The sequence below is a fragment of the Rhea pennata genome, chromosome 20 (genome assembly GCF_028389875.1).
Source record: "Rhea pennata isolate bPtePen1 chromosome 20, bPtePen1.pri, whole genome shotgun sequence".
Classification (NCBI taxonomy): Eukaryota; Metazoa; Chordata; class Aves; order Rheiformes; family Rheidae; genus Rhea; species Rhea pennata.
Window position 1 is genome coordinate 10,052,160 of NC_084682.1, and position 6,815 is coordinate 10,058,974.

A 6,815-nucleotide genomic window follows, 5' to 3' on the forward strand; every position below is an offset into this window, starting at 1 on the left:
GAAATTTACACTGCCTGAGTCTCCACTGCACTTGCTAATCTGTTCTCCTTATCCAATTGCTCCATCCTTTAAACAGCTTTTTTCTGCTATCTGTATTATCAGGGAGAAAGATGGTCTTAGAAGTTAGAGCACTGGACCAAAACTTAGAAGAACTGGATTAATTGCATGACTGAGCTATAGACTTCTGGATAAATCACTTAGGGCCACTTCTTAAAAGGTATCCAAGCACCCAAAATGGCAGACAAGGTTATTCCAAAATACTTAGACATCTGTCATTGATTATAGTTAGGTGCCTGAACACATCAAACCTTGTCTGACAAGATAGGGACCTGATCCAGAATATACTCACCTAGTACATATATATGGGCATGCATGCATGCCTTCACACTGCAGAAGGCTGGACTAAAGGAAAAATTCTATAGCTCTGATTTAGATGGCTAATATTCTAAGCTGCCAGGAAGACGTCTCCTGGGGAAAAAAGAATAATAAAAGCCTAATAGAAAGAGAGATTTGCTACTTAGATCTTTGGAGTCCTTTATATCATAAAAGAGGAAGAACAAGCCATGCATGACAGATGTTAGTCATGTTACTTAATTCACGACCGGAAAGTACTCAAGCGCTAGGATGAGAAGAGAGATGTATGAGAACTGATGTAAAACAGAATATTAACACTGGAATGTGAGCACTACTTTATCTTAAAAGCACCCCTAATAAATATTTCCAAAGGTTTAAAATTATGTGAATCCACTGGGTATTAAAATCTGGATATCAGGGATAGCTGGCAGGCTTGGAAAATGCTGCTTTTATTTCCTGGAGACAAGATGCCTGGTTGTGAGCAGAAATCCGGAAGGATTGGCACAAACTGTCTGGGCTGTATGATCCCCTTCCTGCACTACATTCCAGCTTCCCTGCACCATAAAGATACGCAGATTTGTTTCTTTTACTGTTCAGTGAAAATGGTGACATTGAAATAGGAGTGCAGGAATTTAGATGGACTACAGTGAAAGCTTATCCCTAGGGCTGCTATGTCAATGTTTGTCTTCACAGTTTCTCATTATGATTTGCAGTGGCAGGGCCAAACCATGACACCCACCTTTAATAGCTTGTTACAGAAGAGCTGTTGGGTTTGTTTGGGGCTCTGATTGATTTCTTCCACCCCTTTAGCATTATCCTCTAAATAAGCAAGCCACAGGGAACATGAGAGGAAGTAGGGAGTTGATACTGCAGTTTGTGCAAGGACTAGTCCTATCCTAGATGACTTGCCATTGCTTAAACATTTAGCAGGGGCAAAAACAGTGACATGTTCACTATGAGGATATGAGGACATTAGAAACACATTTCTAGGAAAATGTATAGTGACTCTGATGGTGGTGCTTGAACAGAGGAAATAGTAAGGTCTGGGCAGTCAGAACACAGAGAGGTGAGGTCCAAGGACATCTTAGTGCAGCTGTCTCTGGCTCCCAGCTCTCTGGCCACCAGGATGGAACACTGTAGGAACAAAGCTACATGGCAGTGTATAGCAGTCCAGTAGTTACATGGACTTCCTCAACCTACGGACTGTAAGATCACAACGCTGGAGGGCTGTATTAAAGCAAATGCTCAGTCCTGCTGATGAAAACGAACGTATTTGAATGGCTGAGTTTCACTTTCCCTTCATTAAAAGGAAGATGGACAGGCTACTTGGGAGCATTATAAGAATGCTGTCAGAGCATGCAGAGATGTGATGAGGAAGGCTAAGGCTCATTTGGAATTCAATCTGGCATGCATTGGAATTCAGCACTGCCTTGCTGCACTCCCTCGGCCCCTGGAAGCCTGCTGGCATCAGGGCAAGCAGCCCTGGCTGCAACCGCAAACAACCCTTTTGCCTGGCCAGGACCTGGGAGCTGCTGTTGTGCTACTCCTGTGCCACCCCTATGCCGGAGGGGGCGTGTGGCAGCCCCGAGCAATGGCAGCGGCACTCCGAGCCCCCAAAAATAAAGCTGTTAGCTCATCTCCACTGCACTGGGAGCTGCCCCGTTTCTTCCTTGGTTTGCGCCTGCTTTGCCTCTCTGCAGGGGCTGATTTGGGAGAGGGCAGGGGTGGGGCTGTGGTGTCAGTGGCTCTTGGCAAGACCTTGCCCAGGAGCTTCCATGCTCTGGGCGGGCCTTGGCCACCTGTGTCTGGCCTTGTTGGCCACAGGAGGTGGAGTGGGCTGAGAGGGAGGGAAGGCCCCTGAGGAGGCAGGGCCCCTTGGTTCCTTTGGAAAGGGAAGGACTGCGAGTGCTGGAGTAGAGGCCTCCCATTTTTCTGGCCAATCTCCCTGGCCACGGAGTCACCAAGGCCCCTTTCCCCTTGGAGAGCAGGCAGAAAGTCTGGAGAAAGACAGACTTTCCTGTAGTGGAGGAGGACAGGATTAGAGATCGTCTGGGCAAAGCTGACCTCCACAAATCCATGCGCCCTGATGGAATGCACCAATGAGTACCAAGGGAGCTGGCGGATGTTGTCGCCAGGCTGCTCTCCATCATCTTTGAAAGCTTGTGGAGAACTGGAGAGGTGCATGAGGACTGGAAGAAAGCCAATATCACTCCTTTCTTCAGGAAGGCCTCAAGCACCTACAGGGGGATCTTATCAACGTGCGTAAGTATCAGAAAGGAGGGTGTCGAGGGAATGGGGACAACCTCTTCTCAGTTGTACCATACGACCCTGCTGAGCAGGGAGGTTGGACTAGATGATCTCCAGAGGTCCCTGCCAACCTTACTGATTCAGTGATTCTGTCATGGTCACAAATTGTGAGGAGGGGCTGAGGCAGCAGAGGCTTGTGCTGCCCTTCTGAGGGCCCTGGACACGCTGTGGAGATGAGCAGAGAGGAGCTTCCTGAAGATTCATGGGGGGAAGTGTCCTGCCTCTGTGGAGGAATAAGCCCTGGCCCCAGAAGGGGCTGAGGCCTGACCCGCTGGAGAGCAGCTCTGCAGGAGAGGCCCTGGGAGTGCTGGAGGACAGCAAGTGCCAGCAGTGTGCCCTGGTGGCAAAGGCAGCTCACTGGTATCCGGGGCGGCAGGAGGAAGTAGGAAGCGCCACCCCAGGGAGGGAGGTGATCTTGCCCTCTCCTCAGCCCTGCTGAGGCCACCCCCAGGGACCTGTGTCCAGTGCTGCGCTCGCCACGCCAAGCGAGCCACGGAGCTGCTGGAGGCACCCCAGCAAAGGGCTCCCAGGACGGTGAAGGCACTGGCGCTCCTCTCATCCGAGGAAAGGCTGAGCGCGCTGGGCCTGTGCAGCCTGGAGACGGGAAGGCTGAGGGGGCATCTGCGCCGAGCGCAGCAACATCTGAAGGGAGGTCCGGGCCAGACTCTTCCTAGCAGTGCCCAGGGACAGGCAGAGAAGCAGCGGGCCCAAAGGGAAACACGGGAGGCTCCGGCCGAACATAAGGCAAAACTTATTTACTGTGAGGGTGACAGAGCACCGGAGCCGGTTGCCCAGGGAGGTCGTGGAGTCTCCACGCTCGGAGACATTCCAGAGGCGTGTGGCCAGGGCCCTGGACAGCCTGCCCTCGGTGACCACGCTTGAGCCGGGGGGCACTGGACTAGATGCTCTCCAGAGGTGCCCTCCAGCCTTGCCTGCTGTGCGGCTCTCGCGCGGCTGCCCCGGGCCCGCAGGCAGCCCCAGGGGGAGCCTGGGCACTAGAGGCGCAGGCTGCAAGAGCTGCCGGCCCCACTGCCAGGCTGGCCGAGGCCTCGGCACCCACCGCCCCCGCGACACTGGGTCCACATTTGGCCCTGGCGCTGCCCCCGCACCAGCACCTGCATCACAGCGGGGCCCTGTGACCCGCCGCCGGTGGCGGGCTGAAAAGGGCTGGGCGGCTGGGGCAGGAGCTGAGTCGGGAGGCAGCACCTCCGAGCTACCTGCGGAGGTGCGGGCAGGGGAGGCAGGGGCTGGCGCGGGGCTGCCCGGGGACCAGGGGGTGCCCCTGCCCGGCGGCTCGGGGTGCCGCGCTGGAGACTCGCTGTGGTCCCGCTTCTCCCGCAGGGTCAGCAGAGGAGCGCGTGGAAGGGAAAACCCGGGGCTGCGGTGCCCGGCACTCTCCAAAGCGCTCTGTCCACTGGCCCGTGTCCGCCATGAAGAGGAAGGCCCCCGACTCGCAGGAGAAGGGTGAGGGCGCCGGGCCCCTGCCCGCGGCTCCCGGCAGCCTGCTGCCCGGCGCAGGTGGTGTTGGAGCGGTCCGTGAGCGGTGGCAGGGGCAGGCAGGAGCTGCCCGAGTGCCCCGCTGCGGAGCCCGTGCTCTCCTGAGCCTGGGCTGCCCAGGCTGGGCACGGGCGCCCGACGGGACCCCCATCCCGGCCATGCCCCCATCCTCTGCAAACCCCATCATGCCGTTGCCGCAGCTCCGGCCCTGACCATCCCCCCCTGGCGAGGCTGGGCCAGGGCAAGGCCTGAGGGCAGCTGCTCAGGGATGTGTCCCCAGGCCTTGGCGGGCTGCTCAGTGCTCATGGCATTTGCTCTCTCCCCTGCAGCCTGCATGCTGTGCCGCCGCGCAGATGTCAGCGCGGACGTCTGCGGGCCGAAGCATGAGAAGAGAGGGCTGTGTGTCCACGAGAACTGCCTGGTGAGTGTGCCCGGGGGCTCCCCCAGCTCGGCCCCAGCACCGCTCCGGGCCTCGGCCACCTCCCGAGCTCCGGCTCTGCTGTGTCCTGCAGTTCTCTGCCAGCTGGCTGCACCAGCGCGGGAGCAGGGAGGAGGGCATCTGCGGATTCCTCCCCGTGGACATCAAATGGAAAATAAAGAGCGCGGCGCAGAAGGTGAGGACATGCCAGGGATGGGGAGGTTTGTGCATGCAGAGGCTCGGGGCAGCTTGGCCTGGGGCACGGGCAAGAGCCACCAGTGCCTCCGAGCAGCTCTGGGCAGCGCTGCCGGGAGCGACCTGGCATGGGAGGTGGCTGTGCGGGCTGGGAGGCAGCAAGGCGCAGGGCCCTGGGCCTTTGCTGGAGGAGCGGGGCTGGCCGGGGAGGTGCAGGCACGTGCCCGACGGCTCTGCCGTGCTCCCCGCAGGGCTGCTTCGTGTGCGGCGAGCGGGGCGCTGCCATCAGCTGCCAGCAGAAGGGCTGCAGCCGCACCTTCCACCTGCCCTGCGCCTCCGAGCACGGCTGCGTCACCCAATTCTTCAGGCCCTACAGGTAAGGGCAGCCAGCCCGGCACCGGGGGTCCCTGCCGCGACGCCCTGTGCCAGCGCCGGCCGAGCAGCCAAGCGAGCATCCTGGCATTCTGCATCGGGCCGCGGGGGGCTCCTTCGCCCCCTCTTCGCCCCCTCCGCGGCAGAGTGCGCGGTCTCCGCGCTTCCCGACCTCGCCCCTCTCTATCCCTGCTCCCGCCAGGTCGTTCTGCTGGGAGCACCGTCCGGAGCAGGCAGTGCCAGCACGTCCCACTGCGGAGACGACGTGCATCATCTGCCAGGAGCCCGTGGACGAGCAGCTCTCGTACCGCACCATGGTGTGCCCGGCCTGCAAAGGGGCCTGGTTCCACCGGGGCTGCATCCAGGTCGGGGGCGCTTCCCTGGCGCCAGGGGCACGGCGGGGCCAGCCACAGTGCCCCGCTGACGCTGCCTGTTTGTCTCCTGCAGGGACAGGCCGTGCACGCCGGATTCTCCTGCTTCCGGTGCCCGCTCTGCAAGAACCGCAGGAGATTTCTCCCGGAGATGTTTAAAATGGGCATCTCCATCCCCTTCAGGTTGGCTCCCTGCTGCCCATGCTCCCCGCTCCCGAGGCAGAAGGGTGCCGGCACTGTGCCGCCCCAGGGGCCCGAGGCCGTGGTGGCTTGTGCCAGGCCAGGGCAGGCTCCTGACTTTCCCTTCCTTCTGCGGCAGAGGACCATCGTGGGAGGAAGGCGGCCGCTACCGCGACCTGTACCAGCGGCACAGGCGCTGCGATGCGGCCCGGTGCCTTCACCCACGGGGCAGGGAGCAGGCAGAGCAGAGTGGGTACGTCAGCCACGCGGCAGATCTGCAGCGGGGGGCAGCATGGCTGCTGTCCCATTGGTGTCAGCAGGTTGGGCAGGGAGGTGGAGGGACGCCCAGGTGGGAAGGGGGCAGAGGGAAGGGGACAGCCCTTTGGCATGGGGGGCCGTGGGGCTGCCTGGGCAAGGGGGGGTACCCGCAGCAGTGCTGCAGCCCGAGGGGTCCTGCAAGCAGTGGTGGGTGCTGCTGGAGCTCTGCATGGGCTCTTGGTCTCCCCAAGGGCTCTGGGAGCCGGTGCTTGGCACAAGAGTTGTGCCGGGCACTGCCTTGCTGCACTCCCTCGGCCCATGGGGGCCTCGCTGGCATCACGGCCAGCAGCCCCGGCCACCACCGCCACCAACCCGTTTGCTTGGCCAGGCGCTGGGAGCTGCTGCTGTGCTCGTCCTGCGCTGCCCAAGGGGCCCATCGGGGCTGCTCGGGCCTGGGAAACGCCGCCGTGAGCTGGGAGTGCGACGAGTGTGCCGGCCTGGGCCCCGGTAAGAGGCACCGCAGCCAGGGCCCCGCAGGCTGGGGCTGGGGCTGGGGCCAGGCCTGGCAGCGGGTGCTCAGCACAGCGCTGCAGCAGGGTCTCTGCCTGCGGCAGGGCCGGGGGCACCGCTCGGGGCTCTGCAGCCCCGGGGCCGTGCTGCTGACCTTCCTGCCTCCCCTCGCAGCCTCCAGCGCGCAGCCGGAGCCGGCCGCCCCCAGCACCAGCAGCCAGGCTGAGCCGGCGGCGTCCTCCAGCTCCGCAGCTCCCCGGACCCGCAGCCCGTCGGGCGGGACGGGGCCGGAGCGAAGGCCGAGCCGCTCCAGGCTAGCCCGCCGCTCCCAAAATCCCTACCGGCGGCCGTGA

General features: G+C 61.1%; 1 pseudogene; it reads left to right on the forward strand.

Moving 5' to 3' along the window:
- Window positions 1-1,535: 1,535 nt before the first annotated feature.
- LOC134149603 (PHD finger protein 7-like) lies at window positions 1,536-6,815 on the forward strand (annotated as a pseudogene).